Below are 18,307 nucleotides of genomic sequence, written 5' to 3'. Positions count from 1 at the left end.
TACTAATGGAATGGCTGAGTCAAATGGTATTTCTAATTCCAGCTTTTTAAGGAATCACCATACTGCTTTCCACAGCGGTTATATCATTTTGCAGTCCCACCAGCAGTGTATGAGAGTCCCAATCTCTCTGCAACCTTGCCAGCATTTGTTATTTTCTGTCTTTTTGAACTTTGCTACTGGTGTTAGGGTAAGATGGTATCTCATTGTTGTTTTTATTTGCATCTCTCTAATGGCTAATGATTGTGAACATTTCTTCATATGTTTGTTGGCTGCCTGAATATCCCCTTTGATGAAGTGTCTATTCATGTCTTCTGGCCATTTTTTAATTGGATTATTTGTCTTTTTGTTGCTGAGGTGTTGGGAGTTTTCTATAAATTCTAGAGATAAGTCCCTTGTCAGGTATGTCATTGACAGATATTTTTTCCCAATCGATAAGTTCTCTCTTGACTATTTTGGAGAAGTCTCTGGAAGCACATAAACATTTAATTTTTAGAAGGTCCCATTTATCTAGTTTTTCTTCTGCTGTTTGTGCATTTTGGGTTATGATTGATAATCTATTTATGCCATATATTAGGGCCCTTAAATTTGCTCCAAGTTTTTCCTTGAAGAACTTTATAGTTGTTGTAGGTTTCACATTTAAGTATTTAATCCATCTGGAGTTAGTTTTTGTGTATGGTGTGAGGTACAGATCTTGCTTCATTTTTCTCTAAATGGATATCCAGTTTTGCCAGCACCATTTGTTAAACAATCTCTTCCCCATTTCATGGATTTGGGCCCTTTGTCAAAGATCAGCTGACCATAGGTCAATGGATCTATTTCTGGGTTCTCAATTCCATTCCATTGGTCTATGTGTCTGTCCTTGTACCAGTACCAGATTCTTTTGACTATTGTGGCTATATAGTAGGTTTTAAGATCTGGGAGTGTGAGACCTCCAACTTTGTTGTTCTTCTTTTTCAATAATTCTTTGCTTTTCCAAGGTCTCTTTCCTTTCCATATAAAGTTAGTGATTGGTTTTTCCATATCCTTAAAGAATGTTGATGGTATCTGGTTTGGGATTGCCTTGAATGTATGGAATGCTTTAGGTAGTATTAACATTTTCATAATGTTCAATCTTCCTATCCACAAGCACAGTATGTACTTGCACTTACGTAGAACTCTTATTGTTTCCTGAAGTAGTCTTTTATAGTTTTCTTTGTACTAGTCATTTGTGTCCCTTCTAAGATTTATTCCCAAGTATTTTATTTTTTTGGTAGCTATTATAAATGGTATTGATTTCCTTATTTCTTTTTCAGAAATCACTGGTATAGAGGAATCCAACTGATTTGGGGATGTTGACCTTGTATGCTGTCATGATGCTAAATTTCTCAATTTGTTCCAGTAGATTTTTGACTGAGTCTCTTGGGTTTTCTTGGTATAGGATTATATCATCAGCAAATAGGGATAGTTTGACTTCTTCCTTACTAATTTAGATACCTTTGATTTCCCTTTCTTGACTTATTGCCCTGGCTAGGACTTCCAATAAAATGTTGAATAGAAGTGGTGATAGAGGGCATCCTTGTCTGGTTCCTGTTTCCAAGGGGAATGGTTTCAGTCTCTCTCCATTGAGTATAATGTTGGCTGTTGATTTCGCATAGATGCCCTTTCTATGTTGAGGATTATCTCTTCTATTCCTATTTTGCTGAGAGTTTTGATCAGGAATGGGTGTTGGATCCTATCAAATACCTTTACTGCATCAATTGATATGATCATGAGATTCTCTTTTTTTCTTTTTTCTTTTTTTTTATTATTTATGTGATGGATGATGTTGATTGTTTTCCCAATATTGAACCATCCTTGCATACCTGATGTGAACCCCACTCAGTCATAATGAATTATTTTCTTGATATGTTGTTGAAGTCTATTGGCTAGGATTTTGTTGAAGATTTTTGTTAGGATTTTTGTTAGGAGATATTGGTCTGTAGTTTTCCTTCTGAGGGGTGTCTTTGCCTAGTTTTGATATCAAGATTATGCTTGCTTCACAAAATAAATTTGAGAGGATTCCATCCTTTTCTATGTTTTGGAATAGTTTGAGTAGGATTGATGTCTGTTCTTCTCTGAATATTTGGTAAAATTCTCCTTTGAAATCATCTGGGCCAGGAATTTTTTTGTTGGTAATTTTTTGATGATCTGTTAAATTTCTTCTCTTGTTATGCATCTGTTCAACGTTTCCAGATCAATCTGTGTTAGTTTAGGTAAATAGTGTGTTTCTGGAAATCTTTCCATTTCTTCCAGATTTTCAAATTTGTTGGTGTACAGTTCTCCATAGTATCCTGATATTATCCTTTTTATTTCAGTTGGTTCAGTTGTGATGTTGCCCATTTTCTTTCTTATTCATGTTATTTGTTTTGTCTCCCTCTTTTCCCTTGTTAAATTTGCCAATAGTTTATCAATTTTATTGATCTTTTCAAAACACTAACTTCCAGTCTTGTTGATTTATTCTATTCCATTTCTATTTTCTGTTTCATTGATATCTGCTCAAATCTTTATTATTTCCTTTCTTCTGGTGACTGTAGGCTTTTCTTATTGTTCTTTTCTAATTGTTGGAGGTGTTCATTTAAAGTGTTGATTTTGGCTCTTTCTTATTTTTTGATGAGTTCATTTATTGCTATAAATTAGCATCTGATCACTGCTTTTGCTTTTTCCCAAAGATTTTGGTAGGTTGTGTTTTCATTCTCATTTGATTCAAGGGATTTTTGAATTTCATTTTTTATTTCTCCTCTTATCCAGTCATTCTTAAGGAGGGTGTTGTTCAGTTTCCATGTGTTTACTCTTTTTCTGTTTATCTTCCTGTTGTTGGTTTCTAATTTGATAGCATGTGATCTGAGAAGATGCTTTGCAGTATTTCAATGTTTTTAAATTTATTGAGGCTTGCTTTATGTCCTCTTATATATCTATCATGGAGAATGTTCCATGTGCACTGGAAAAGAATGTATATTGTGCTGTTATTGGGTGAAGTGCTCAGAAGATGTCTATAAGGTCAAGTTGGTATTGTTTAGCTCTTCTGCATCTTTGTTGAGCTTCTTTCCAGTTCTATCTTTTATTGAAAGTGGAGTATTAAAGACTCTTACTAGAACTGTGGGGTCTTCTATTTGCCTTTTCAATACTGTTTAAGTCTAATTTATGTATTTTGGGGCTCTTTCATTGGGTCCATAGATATTTATATTATGGTTATATCTTCATGTTCAATTTATCCTTTGGTCATTATATAATGTCCTTCCTTGCCTTGTATGGTGGTTTTTGTCTTAAAATCAATTTGATCAGAAATTAATATTGCCACTTCTGCTCTTTTTTATTTGCTATTTGCTTGATATATCTTTTTCCAGCCTTTGATTTTTTACTCTATTCTTGTCTTTGTCTCTAAGGTGTGTCTCTTGTACAGAGCATATAGATGGGTTTTGTTCCCTTATCCAGTCTAAAACTCTGCATCTCTTGAGTGGTGCATTTAATCCATTGACAGTCAGTGTAATTATTGACAAGTATAAATTGGTTATTATCATTTTGTTACATGTTTTTTCATGGTGTCCCTGGTTTCTTTGTTCCATATAATTTTCGGTGCTGAGCTCATTGTACTTATGAATCGTGTTATCATTTTAGTATTTGCTAAATATTTGTGCTTTTCCTCTTTTTTATTGCGATGAAGGTTTATTATTTTTCTTTGAAATTACCCTGTGATTTATAATTTCTCCCCAAATTTAGAATAGTCCATTCTATCTTGCAACTATCTTGACTTCCTCACTATTTAGAAGTTCTGTCACTGTACTATTTTCCCTCTTTTTGTTTTGTAATTGTCCTTATTTGGTAACTGATGTCTCTGGTTCCCTGTTTATAATCTTGTAAGTGTATTTTACTTTAAATACTTCCATAGCTGTTTTGGTTTCTGGGTTATATCATCTTGGGTAGTAATGGTTGGTTGTTGTTTGTTATTACTGCTTCTCTGTTCAAATGACTCCCTTTAGTATCTCTTATAAGATTGGTCGGTTTTAAAAAAAAAATTCATTTAATTTCTGTTTATCTGGAAATCTCCTAATTTCACCATCATATTTGAGGGACAATTTTGCTGAATATATATAATTCTTGGTTGGGAATTTTTCTCTTTTAGGATTTTATACATACCATCCCATTGAGTTTTCACTTGCATGGTTTCTGCTGAGAAATCAGATCTTATTCTTATTGGTTGTCCTTTTAAAGTAACTTTTCATTTTTCCTGTGACACTTTAGGATTCTTTCTTTGTCTTTGGTTTTGATGAGTTTGATGATGGTATGTTTCAGTGATTTTCTTTTGGGTTCTATTCTGTTTGGGGTTCATTGGATTTCCTGAGTGGATATATTATCATCTTTCATCATATAAGGGAAGTTCTCTTCCAACAAATCTTGGACAATTTTCTCAGTGGTTTTCTTTTTCTCTTCCTGTTCTGGAATTCTGATTACACATAGGTTATTCCCATTAGTGGTATCCCACATGAATCTTAGGCTTTTTTCATTCTGTTTTGATCTTTTTCTGAGTGATCCATTTCCAAAGAAATATTCAGGTATTTGTCTTCGGTTTCATTCATTCTGTCTTCCATTGACTCAATTCTACTCCTTTGCCCTTTCAATGTGTTATCTATTCCTGAAAATTTAGTATTAATCTTCTGGATTTCTATCTTAGATTTTATATAATTTCTAATTTTTCGTTTATGTTGTCATTTTGTACTTGTATTTTCTTCTGAAATTGTTCTAGGGTTTTGTCTGTGTTTTCCTTAATTTTATCAGTGTTTTCCTTTATCTGTCTCTCAATCTTTTGAAAATAACTAAGTATAATTCTTTTGAATTCTTTATCAGGGAGTTCCAATTCTACTTCTTCCTCAAGGATATGTTCTGGGTCTGTATCTTGCTCCCTTGTTTCTACCACTTTATCTTGCTTCTTTGTGTGAACCATGATGGTCTATTGTCTCTGAGATATTGTGACATTGTATTTAGATCTCTGTTAACTGTGAAGGGCAGTTAAGGGTGAGTCAGGCTCTTCTTGGTGGTCATTTATCATTGGCCAGTTGGTGGAGAAGGAATTGGTGGCTCTCAGTCAATAATTGGAGCTGCAGGAGGTGCAGCAATGGTTGCATTGTATGGACACAGCTGCTGTGTCCCATTCAGACAAAAACAACAATCAAAAAATCATCAAAAAAGTAAAAGCAAGTGGACAAAACCACATGGGAACAATAACCAAAAAAAGAAAAAAAAAGCCTACAATATCTGGAGAGAGGGTAATAAGATAAAAAATGTAGAGTAGGAGAATAATGAAGAAAAAATATGAAAAGTGTAAAAATAAAACAAGGAATGGGGTTAACATGAGAAAGAAACAAATGGGAAGCAGGAACAGGGAAGAGAGAAAAAGCTGAAAACTAGAACCTAGGAAGGGAAGAGTAAAGAATAATAAGTACAATAATAATAATAATAATTTTAAAACAGATAAAAACAAACCAACAACAAAAAAAAAAAGTGTGGGCAGGGCACCCAGGCTCCAGTGCAACCCACAGACTGGGATGGAATTCCTGCTGGCCCAGAAAGTGGTTGAGAGTGAGGGATGGCCACACTTCCATTCACCAAGAGGGTGTGGGGTATAAGAGTAACAAGGGGAATTTTGCACCTTTCCAGTCATTCATGTCTGGAATGTACTTGTGGTCCCTGGTAATTGGAGCCTATTTTTAGGTCCCTGGAATCTGAGCGAACACTGTCACTTTAAATTTCCAAAATGGTTGAACTGCTTGGAAACATTCAAAATGGGTGTGCTCTCCAACAGCCAAAAAAAAGTCCCCAGCTCAGCCTGTCTTCCTCTTCACTGCTTCCTCTTTTATTCACCAGCCACCAGTGCAGTCTTCTATGCAGCCCCTGCCTAGCAGTGCCAATTTTTAGGTTAATTCTTAGGTCCTAACACCACTTGGCAATATCCAAGCTGTCCATGCCATCAGGATTGCTGACAGACCGCATATCCATATATCTCCTTTTTTTGTGTTTTCATGCAGGTTCTTATACTAGTTGAAGTTTAGTACACTTCTGTATCCTTCTTTTCAAAGCTCAGGACTCTAGGGTTATCTTCCATATCTGTGCTAATTGGTTCCCCTTTTCTTTGTTGAAGAAGGTCTGTGTAGTTTGTCTGCTTGTTCCACCATCTTACCAGAACTCTGTTGCACTGATATTCTTTTCTGCTTTCCTTTGTCAGAAGCACTGATTTTCTTTTCCCCAAACTCATTAGTTTCTCAGGATTAATACTTTCCCTTCTCCTCTAATTAGGGACTGCTTCTCACATCTTCTGGTAATGAATGCCCCTTGGCCAAAAATTGCCACTCTATGTAAGAGGTCATTTTATTCTGTGGTCCAGCCCCAAGCATAGGCACACAAGCACACAAGAGCCACTTGCCAAGAGAGATTCACAAAAGATAACTCCACCTATAAGCTTGTACTCAGTATGTTATGCAAATATTTGAGCACCCACTGCTTTCCAGGTGCTATTCTAGATGCCTGGGATTTTTGCAGTGAACAAAAGGCAAAAATCTTGGCCTCCCAGCATAAGTCAATTATATCATAGTTTAGAAGTTGATAAGTGCCTAGTAGAAAAAACAAAAGAGGATAGGAGAAGAGGTTGGGAGTGCCATAGTATGGCCGTGGAGTGAGGTATGATTATACTTAACTGTAACCTGTTCCCAGAGACTCTGGGTCCTGGAACCCCATGTGTCAAGGTAGAACTGCACTCCATAGGGTTTTCTTTTTCTTTTCTTTTCCAGTTTGTACTTTTTATTCATTCTCTTGAAGGATCTCATTCAGAAAGCCCAGAAATCTTGGGTAGTGTTTTATGTCTGTGTGTCATTCTCAAACACACACACACAAATTTCCCTAACTTCTTCAAATTTTGCTCTTCTAAAGCTCTTTCAACACTCTGTCCCTTTGAAGGTTCATCCAGTCAAGGCAATTCAAGATTATTCAAAACTCCTCTCAGGCATTTTCTTAATTCCACAGTTTCAGGATCTAGAATTTAGCTGATTGGGTTCACTATTCATTCGCTCATTCATTTTTTTCATTCATTCATTTATTTTTGGTAAAAATATACACAAAAAACATATACCAATTCAAAACTTTCTACACATACAATTCAATGACCTTGGTTATATTTCTTCAAGTTGTACCAACCTTCTCAATATTCTCTTCCAAATTATTCCACCATCATTAACATAAACTCACTGCCCTCTCTATGCTTCTCATCTAAGGATTACTGTAGTTTGAGTGAATGTTTACACAGCAAATTATTTCCTGTTCAGCAAATGAGAAACATTCTGTTTCATGACATTAGCTGCAATCCCCTTAGGGTAACAGCACTCTTCCCATTCCCTCCTTAGGTTTCTCAGGGTTAGGCTGACTTTTGCAAGTGGTAAGACTAAAAGTTTTGAATACTCACAAGTTTATATATTCTTGTCAAACATAACTGAAAAAAAAATTTACATTTCTAATCCTCATTATTAATTCTACAGTATATTTTTCTGGTAATTAACTTGACTGAAGCATAGTATTTTCTTTTTTAAAATTTCTTGTGATTTGTGTGAAAGTTTACAGAGCAAATTAATTTCCCATTCAACAATTAATATATTTTTTTGTTGTTTTTTGATATTACTTGCAATCCCCTCAAAATAACAGCACTCTTTCCACTTCTTCTCAGGTTTCCATATTTCCATGTATCCTTCTTTCCTGCCCCTTCTAGCATTCTGAGTTTTGTTTTGGGCCAAGTGCTGCTTTTTTTCATCTCATCTATCAGACTAGTAAGTCTAGTCTTTTTTTTTTTATGATTTTAAATTTTGTTTTGCATTTTCTTTCCTCTCCGTCCAGGACCTTCTACTGTGATCTCAATCAGAGTTGTTGGTTGTTGTAGCCAGGTACAGTCTAGATTATCCAGTCTCAAAGCAGTAGAGTCTGTGGTTGGCGTGGTCCACAAGTCCTTTGGACTAATTGTTTCCTTGAGTCATTGATTTTCTTTACTGTTCTTTGCTTTGGATGGAGACAGACAATTGTTGCTTCTTGGATATCCATTTGTAAGCTTTTAAGACCCCAGTTGGTACTATCAAAGTAAGATATAGAACCCTGTCTTTGTGGATTATGTTATACCAGTTGACCTAGATGTGCCCCAGGCTATATTCCTAAACTAGCAACCCCAGTGACTTATTTCCTCAAGATGTTTGATATATGTGTTGGTATGTTTTGGTTCTCTACTGCTACTCTTAACAGAAAACACCACAAATGGGTGGTTTCAACAAACAGGGGTTTATTCTCCTTTAGGGGAGTAGAAGTCCAAGTTCAAAGTGCCAGCTTTAGGGTCTCGGTGAAGGCCCCTCGACCTTGGGCTTCAGCAGTGCCCCTTGCTCCTGGCACACACTGAAACCAGGGACTTCTCTTAACTCAGGTAGCTGCTGGCTGTTGAGGCTGACAAACCCAAGGTGAACAAGTACAACGGCACAGCCCCAAGATTATCAAACAGCACAGCAGGCACTAGCTAAAGTCCAGGGAAAGTCTCAAGATTGCCAGGCAACGTGGCAGGCTGCTAAACAAAGACTCAGCTACATATATGATCCAAGCATGCCAAAAAGCTCTGAGACCTTTCTCAAAGCTGACTTTTTTATATACTGGAAGCAAACCACATCCCTGTGGCAGCTACCCAGCTGCTCCAGTAGATTCTCTAGCTTATTCTCTGCTGTTTATGCATCCTTAGTAATGTCTGATAGTCTATTTATGTCACTAATTAGGGATCCTAAGTTAGCCTCTATTTTTTTCTTTGGTGATCTTTGTATATTTAACTTTTACAATTTATAATCTTTAAAGTGTTGGTTTTGGATCATTCTTCTCTTGTGGTATGTGTGTTTATTGCTATAAATTACAAACTCTCTTAATTTCTGTTTATCTGGAAATGTTGGAATTTCATCATGGTGAAATATAGGTATATAACTCTTGGTTGGCAATTATTTTCCTTCAGGTCTTTGTATATGTCATCTTTTTGCCTTCTTGTCTGCATGGTTTCTGCTGAAAAGTCAGAGCTTCAACTTATTAGTTCCCCACTGTAGATAACATTTTGTTTTTTCCAAGCTGCTGTCACGATCCTTTCTTTGTCTTTGCTTTTAGAGAGTGTGATTATGATATATCTTGATTATTTTCTTTCGGAGTCTAGCCTATTTGCAGTTTGTGTGTGTGTGTGTGTGTGTCTTCCTGTACTGGAATTTCAAACATGAATAAGTAATTTCTCTGGATCATGTCCCATAAAATTCTTAGACTTTCTTTCTTTTATTTTTTTGTCATTCTTTTTTCTGATTGTTCCTATAACAGGTGGGTATCAAGGGATTTGTCTTGTATTTTGCTGATTCTGTCTTCCATTGATTCAACTCTTCTCCTTTGTTCTTCCAATGTGCTACCTATTTCAGAAATATCAGTGTCAATCATCTAGTATTCTAGTTGTTGTTTTTGTATGGTTTCTAATTGCCCATTTTGTCACTTTGCTTTTGTATTGTTTTCCTGAATTTTTCTAGAATTTTGTCTGTGCTGTCCTTGATATTGTCTACATTTTATATGATCTCTTCTAAGACCCTACATATAAGTCTTTTGAATTCCTTACCAGGTTGTTCTACTATCATTTCTTCATCAGGGAGGTTTCCTGGTTCTCTATTTTGATCATTTGCTTGAGCCAGGTCATCTTTATTGTGTGATTTGAAGTTGTCTCTTGTCTCTGAGACATGGTGTTGTTGTTGTTGTTATGTGCTATTGAGTCAGATCCAACTCATAGTGACCCCTCCTTGGGTTTCTGAGGCTGTATCATTACAGAAGTAGATTGCTCAACCTTCCTTCTGAGGAGTGGCTGGTGGGTTAGAACTGCCAGCCTTCTGGTTAGCAGTCAAGTGCCATAGGCATTACACTACCAGAGCTCCTCTGAGACATTGTAGTGTTCTTGTATTCATTTGTTGACTATATGTTCATTTGTTTCATTCTGATATTTTGTTTTGTTTTTATATAGTCAGTCAGACAGGGCAGGTGTGCTATTCTGGTTGCTATTTTGACAACACTAGGGAATTCACCACTTATTTCTGGGTGGGTGGGGTTACTGGTGGGATTGTGAGTGTGATCTCTGTTCTCTGGCCACGCAATGTAGAGCAGCCTAGAACAGGCTGTGTGAGTGTTAACTGATGCTTGTCATTGATCCAGTAGTATAGAAATGTGTGTTGTTGTTGTTGTTAGGTGCCATCAAGTCATCTCCAACTCATAGTGATCCTATGTACAACAGAATGAAACACTGCCCAGTCCTGTACCAGCCTCACAATCCTTGCTATATCTGAGCCCATCGCTGCAGCAACTGTCCCAATCCATCTCATTGAGGGCCTTCCCCTTTTACATTGACCCTCCAGTTTACCAAGCATGATATCCTTCTCCAGGGAATGGTCCCTTCTGATGACATGACCAAAGTAGGTGAGACAAAGTCTGGTCATCCTCTCTTCCAAGGAATGTTCTGGCTGCACTTCTTCCAGGACAGATGTGTTATTTCTTTTAGTCGTCCATGGTACTTTCAGCATTCTTCACCAACACCACAACTCAAAGGCATCAACTCTTCTTCAGTCTTCCCTATTCATTGTCCAGCTCTCACATGCGTAAGAGGCAACTGAAAATACTATGGCTTGGTTAGGTGCTCCTTAGTGTTCAGGGAGACATCTTTGCTTTTCAGCACTTGAAAGAGGTCTTTTGCAGCAGATTTGCCCAATGCAATGCATTGTCTGATGTCTTGACTGCTACTTCCATTGGTGTTGATTATAGAACCAAGTAATATGAAATCTTTTACAACTTCAATCTTTTCTCCATTTATCATGATACTGCTTATTGGTCCAGTTGTGAGGATTTTTGTTTTCTTTGTATTGAGATGTAATCCATACTGAAGACTGTAGTCTGCAGGAATGAGTATGAATAACATAAATGGCTGCTCTCACCTACGAGTACACCAATGCCCAATCTGGTGACCAGTGAACAAAGAAGTGGAATCTTCCCCCTTCTCCCCCTAAAACCTCCTAGTAACCAGAGGTGTGCCCCCACACACATACCCACAAGGAGATGATGAGTGATATCTCTCTTGCCACTCTTCCCCTACCTAGTGGTCTGCTTGGACCACTTTCCCACCCACATAATGTGTTCAATAGCTGATTTTTCAGGAACAGATCACTGGACCTTTCTTCTGAGGTGCCTCTGGGTGGACTTGAACCTTCAACTTTTTGGCTACCAGCAAAGCACATCAATTGTTTGTACCACATAGGAAGCCATGAGGGTGGTGAGAAGTTAACCCTTACCAGTGACTTGGAGCAAGTCAGAGAGTTAGCCATGCAGACAGCAGGCAAGGAAAAATACAGATAATAGAGACAGTGAGTGAAGGGTTTATGACAAGTCAACTCAAGGAATAGTAAGAGGGTCAATGTGGCTAGAGTTATATGAGTGAGGGGGACATAATTATGTTGAGGTCAGAAAAGTAATGAGGCAGACTGTGAAATTTTGTGGGCCACTTTGGCTTTTACTCAGAATAAAATGGGAGTTGATACCAAGTTTTGATCAGGGGAGAGATGAGATCTGACTTGTGTTTTAATCATTATGTGCTTATTTTTCTACTTACCTAATAGTTTTAACACTAATTGAAAATTCATGCTTGAATCAATGGCATTAGGGTTTGCAAAAGACTTTTTTTTCTAATTCTGTCGTTCAGTCTACATTTATCAGTTGACTTTCTTTAGTGAAGTAGAGCTTTCTTTCATCAATTCTGGCTATTTGATTACCCAGGAATACATTTCCTGCTAGAAAGTAAAAATAAATGCTTAGGTCATTCCTTTTAATTATAAATGTTCAAGTAAAGCAGTTTTTTTTAAAAGCCACCTCAAATAGAGACTAATGCACCTGTGCTTTAAAGGAGCACTCCCACTGTCTTTTCTTGCAGGTCCTTCCTTATTTAAAAAAAAAAAAAAAAGGAAAAACATTGCCATTGATTCTGACTAATAGTGACACAGTAGACCCTATAGGTAAGAATAGAACTGCCCCACAATGTTTCCAAGGCTGTAATCATTATGGGAGGAGCCTTAGTGGTACAATAGTTAAGTGCTTAGCTGCTAACCAAAGGTCAGCAGTTCAAATCCTCCAGCCACTCCACCTGAGAAGGACATGACAGTCTACTTCTGTGAAGATTACATTCTTAGAAACCCTATGGGGGCAGTTCGGCTCTGTCTTATCAGGGCCACTATGAGTCAGAATCAACTCAAAAGCAGCAGGTTTGGGCTTTTAATCTTTGCAGAAGCAAACTATCATATCTTTCTCCCACAGAGCTGCCGACGGGTTAAAACTGCTGGCTGAGCACTTAACCACTGTGCCATCAGGTCTCTTAACTGGAACCTACTTAGAATAAAATTTTAGCTTAGAAGCCATTCCCCTGAGTTAGTTCTCATCTTTCAGAGATTTCTTTTGGATAGTGTACCCTTGATTACCTAGAAGGGAAGTCAGGGCCCTCGAGGTGCAGATGTTCCTGGATTTGTTGTGATTGAATGAGCTGACTGTTGTCTTCAGACCCAGCCACTTCCCTGCTCCACGATCTTCATTAGTTTGTTACATCCAAATGGCCTCACAGGTTTTCAAGGCTGTGTGTATTCTGTCCAAGCGGACTTTCACTCCTTGATTCATCTCCACACTTAAATTCTGGACATTATTATAGCTCCTCTGAAATACCCAATCAGAATCTTTAAGGAAGCTCTGGTGGCGTAGTGCCTAAGGTATTTGACTGCCTGCTAACCAGAAGGCTGGCAGTTCAAACCCACCAACCACTCCTTGGAAGGAAGATTGAGCAATCTACATCCATAGTGATATCGACTCAGAAACCCAAGGAGGGGTCTGCTATGAGTCAGATCTGAGAATCTTTGGTTGGCACAAATGGTTTCCACTCAACTACTAACCTAAATGTTGGTGGTTACGCAGTTTGACTCAATGACAACAGGTTTGTTTTGGTTTAAACTACCCAGTAGAAGCACCTGGCTGGAAAAAATAATGTTAAGTCTTCAAATACTAACTGAAAGTCTAACAGTTCAAATCCTACCAAGAGGTACCTCAGAAAAAGACCTACTTTTGAATCTACTTTTGAAACCCTATATATTACAATTCTACTCTGAAACACATAGGGTTACCGTGAGTCAGAATTAACTACACAGTAATTGGTTATTTTATTTGTTTACTCATTGGATTAAACTACCTGGGGTCTCAAAACACATCCTATTTATTCACATTTTGTCCATGGTGTATTTTTCCCTTGTAATATTCTTCTTCAGTACTGTTTGTACCTGTTGAATTTCGTCCTCTAAGGCCTTTATCTAAAATTCTTTCCTTGATCTCTAACCAACACCCAAAGCCAAGATCTGATTCCATTTTCTCTGGGCATTCATATCCCTTTGCCTAACCTCCTTGTTAACTTTGTTTTTCATGTTCTCAACTGTATAAAAGTTATTTGTGTTCCTGGTTGTTTCAGTCATGGGTCATAAATGTCTTGAAAACAGGGCTGTTGCACTCATTTTTTAATATACTATTGAAAAATGGCTAAAAGGAGTGTCTCATTCATAGTAGGTGTTCAAATAATTGTGGGAAAAAAAGTTGTGCAGTAGCTGTAGTGATTTTCAAATGGCTGCTTTCATTCATACATTGAAACCATTTTATACTGAGCACCTATTTTTTCTCAAATAATGAGTACTATGGAAAATACAAAAATGAATCAACAGATGGGTCCTATCTACTGAGAGAGTCCAATTTAGAAGGAGAGAGAGGACATATACGTAAATAACTGTAATACAAAGCAAGAAGTGCTAAAAGCTAGAGAGTCAAGAACAATAAGTTATAATCACTGTTTTTTCTCCTTGCTTTGGCCACTGATATTTTCTCCAATTGCTAATGAATCACCCCATCAACTAGGATGAAAACAACTCTCTTAAGGCCACAAGAGACTTTCCTTTGTCCCTAGAACAGCTTTCAATGTCACATTGATGCCCTTTCTGGGCAGAGAACAAAAGCAAGCGCATTTTATGTCATGTTTTCTCATTCTTTTATTAATTGGGGCTGGGTTGTCACTTCTAATGGCACTTTAAAACTTTCTTTTCCATGAACAACCAGCACTTTTATTTTCAAGATGTCTGTAAACCAGGAATCAATACATTTGATTCTGATGTCTCTCCAAGATGACTATAAGCTCCAGCTTCCTCTGACTTGCCTGCAAAATCATTTCTGGCTCTGTTGTTTACATGGAGTTAACAACTAGCCTTCCAAATACATCTGGAGAAAAGACAAACACTCGCTAAGGAATTGCTTTAGAGAAATATCCTGCAGGTTCAGGCTTCATGTTCTCCATCTGGGCTAAGCAGGGTGCTACCTTCCTTGTTAGGATCACACTGTGCACCTTGTATCACCCTTCCCTATTAAAACAAGAGAGCTGGGAACAATCAGATACTACTGCAGCTCTCCCTCTTAGCTCATCTGTTTTCTCTGTTTACTTATTCATTCACTTATGTATTCATTTATTCAACAAATACTGATTAATTACCTCCCTTTTTATATACTCTGCCTATTACCCTTTTGGTATTGGGAGGTGGCTTGTGTGATCAAACAAAATGCAAAACAGGGTAATCAGGGATAATAACAGAAAGGAAGGAGGGGGTGTTAGTACCAGCTCCAAGGGTGGTCGAAATTTGGCTCTGGGTCTATCCTAGCAAAGTTTTCTGGGTTTTTGCTTTCACCCTACCAAAATATGCAAATTTATGTGCAGAGTATAACTTTTCTTGCAACAGAACACATTTATTGATCATCCAGTGGAGTGTCTTGTTCTTGTACTCAAATGTATTCGGAATAAAAGAAAAAAGGCATTCACTGGTCTCCATGTTTTAGTTATTTGCATGTCACCTTAACTGCATGATGTTATTTATTTTGCAATTTTCTTTCAATTAACATTTTACTTAAATTTATTCTTTTAAAATATGTACTCCTTCTATACATGGGAAACTTATATCCATTGCCATAACTGAAAATTAATCACAAAAATACATAAAATCTTAAAACATTGCATTCCAAGTAAACAAAGGTGCCTGCCAAAAGCTCTGAGCTGTGATACCTTCCCTTGTGTTACAAGGGAGATTAGAACGTGTTAAGCATTAAAATCCTGCTAGCACTAAACCAAGATACCAATTTTTTTGATTATATCAATACAAAAGGAAACTATAGTTTCTATAGTTTCTAGCTTCTGTAACTATATAGAAACTACAGCTCACTATAGTCATCAGTGTCATATTACCATTTTTAAATGACATCTTAAATCATCTCATCCTGCTTAAAATCCTTTTACGTGCCAGTCCCATATACTGAGAAACAATGATCAGTGAACTGAAGCTGAAATTCATCAGATAAGAGTTTCTTCCTTCTTGGAAAATAGGAAAGTTCTTTGACTATTAACACACAATGGCTTCATCTCAACACATTCAACATCTAGGCACAATCACCTCTCCCTTTGTAAAGAACAAAGATCTGTTGCAAGATGGTTGGCTCCAGAACAGTGTATGTGTATGTGTATTATCTGTGGGTGTGTGTCTTTGTGAGCAGTTAATTGTCCAGATGAGATTTTGGAAGTTCAACAGCAATGCATCGTATTATTAACAATATTAACCAGTTGCCAGCACGTCAACTGTGACTTTCAGTGACTCCATGAGTTGCAGACTACAACTATGCTCCATAGAGTTATGGAGCATAACTCATGGCAATAATCCTTCAGAAGCAGATCCTCAGGCCTTCTGAGGCACTTCTTGGTGGGTTCAAATTGCCAGCTTTTCAGTTAGTAGCTGCAGGATCACCTATATGAGCTAGTCAGAGGCTCCACTCCTTGGACTGTTGTGTGTTGTTATTGTTGTTATGTGCCATTGAGTCAGACCTGACTCATAGCGACCCCTCCTTGGGTTTCCGAGGCAGTATCACTACGGAAGTAGATTGCCCCATCTTCCTTCCGAGGAGTGGCTGGTGGATTTGAACTGCCAGCCTTCAGGTTAGCAGTCAAATGCCTTAGCCACTATGCTACCAGAGCTCCCCCTTGGACTATTAGATCATTAAAATGTCCTTGAAGAGGATGTAAAGCTGGCCTTACCGATATGGATCCTTTTCCATGGCCCACTGGGCTTTAATAGGTCACTAAGAATAAGTTAAAGAGCTCTGGTGGCCAGTGGTTGAGGCATTGGGCTGCTAACAAAAAGGTGGGCAGTTCAAACTCAGCAGCCACTCCACAGGAGAAAGACAAGGCAGTCTGCTTCCATAAAGATTTACAGCCTTGGGAACTCTACAGGATTGCTATGAGTGAGAATCAACTTGATGGTAATGGGCTTGGATTTTTTTCTTTTTTTTGGTTAAGGATAGTTGACATTACCATGTATGGAGACAGCTGAATGACTCCTCCTTTAGTCCTCTTTCACGACAAAATTTTTACAGAGCCCAACAGGCCCCTTCCTTACCTCTTGCCTTGTTTTTCCTACTGTATTTCCCTTTTTTTCTTTATAGTTTCTTTCTTTCTTCACTTTTATGATGTTACCCTTGTGGTTATTCATTTTAAATAAGATTCTTTGTTTCTAAGCCAGTATTTTTTGAGGGATGTTTTTGTGGAGGATGATCAGAAAAATTTTAAATGGAGGGTTTTGTAAATAAGTGTTTTAGCCTTCACATTCCCCAAGTTATAGAAATAGGCAGTTACAGGACTACTTCCTAACCAGTAGGTATGGTTTCCTAGAAATTTGGCTTTTATATGACTTGTATGTTGAACCTTATCCCCTCAGATTTTCTTAACCATGTAAGTACTGAGGGTTAAAGTGATAAAGGAAAGTAACCTAGGAGATAAATTGCATTATCCAATTCTCATATTGATGGGGAAAAAATGGGAACTGATAGATAAAATGGCTCTGACTTTATAGTTGGGTACTGCAGAGTATAGAACAATAGCAACTGCAATTTGGTACTTATTGTGCCAGAGAGAAAAAGGAACCCTGGGGGCACAGTGTTTAATATTCTCAGCTGCTAACCAGAAAGTCAGCAATTGGAACCTACCAGCCTCTCCATGTGAGAAAGATGTGACAGCCTACTTCTATAAAGACTCACAGCCTTGGACGCCCTATGGGGCAGTTCTACTCTATGCTACAGGGTCACTATGAGACGGAATTGACTAAACCATAATGGGTTTGGTTTTTTTGCTAATATGGCAGAACAATAAGTATATGTATATACAAGATCACACATACACACATACACATATAATATCTGACAATTTAAAATAATCATGTAAAACCAAAAACCAAACTCACTACCATCAAGTCAGTTCTGGCTGGTAGTGACCTCCATAGGTTTTCCAAGGCTGTAAAATTTTGCAGGAACAGACTGCCTCATCTTTCTCACATGGAGCAGATGGTGAATTCAAACCTCCGACCTTTTGGTTAGCAGCCAAATGCCTTACCAAAGTATACCAGAGCTCCTAACCACATAAATTTGATATTGTTATGCTTACTTTGCAGATGAAAAAACTAAGGCTGAGATTAAGTAGCTTTTCAAGGTCAAACAACCAATAACAGGTGGCAGGCATGAAATTTGAACTGTTGTTGTTGTTGTTTGCCATCGAGTCGGACCCGACTCATAGCGAGCCCTCCTTGGGTTTCCGAGGTAGTATCACTACAGATGTAGATTGCCCCATCTTCCTTCCAAGGAGTGGCTGATGGGTTTGAACCGCCAGCCATCTGGTTAGCAGTCAAGTGCCTTAGGCAATGCATGCCCATAACCTCACTGATTCTCCAATGATTGATAAAGAATTAACTGCTGTAAAAATTACTTGACTTTCTTGTTTAAGAATGCAGTTGAGTAGTTGTAGTATGTCTCTAAGGAGCCTTGATAGTGCAGTGATTAGGAACTCAGCTGCTAAGGAGAAAGTCAGTATTTTGAACTGACCAGCTAATCCACAGGAGGAAAATAAGGCAGTCTGCTTCAAAAAAGACTAAAACCAATCCAAACTCATTGCCAACAAGCTGATCCCAACTCATAGCGACCCTTCCTTGGGTTTCTGAGGTAGTAGATTGCCCAAAAACCCTCTGGAGCTGTTCTACTCTGTCCTATAGGGTTGCTATAAGTTGGTTGTCTCACCAGCAATGGGTTAAAGTAGTATGTCTCCGGCCTTACTCACCACTGAGGGTCCCAAATC

The sequence above is a fragment of the Orycteropus afer genome, unplaced genomic scaffold (assembly GCF_000298275.1).
Source record: "Orycteropus afer afer isolate SDZICR_OR568_19922 unplaced genomic scaffold, OryAfe1.0 scaffold00454, whole genome shotgun sequence".
Classification (NCBI taxonomy): domain Eukaryota; kingdom Metazoa; phylum Chordata; class Mammalia; order Tubulidentata; family Orycteropodidae; genus Orycteropus; species Orycteropus afer.
This window is presented reverse-complemented; position numbering follows the sequence as displayed.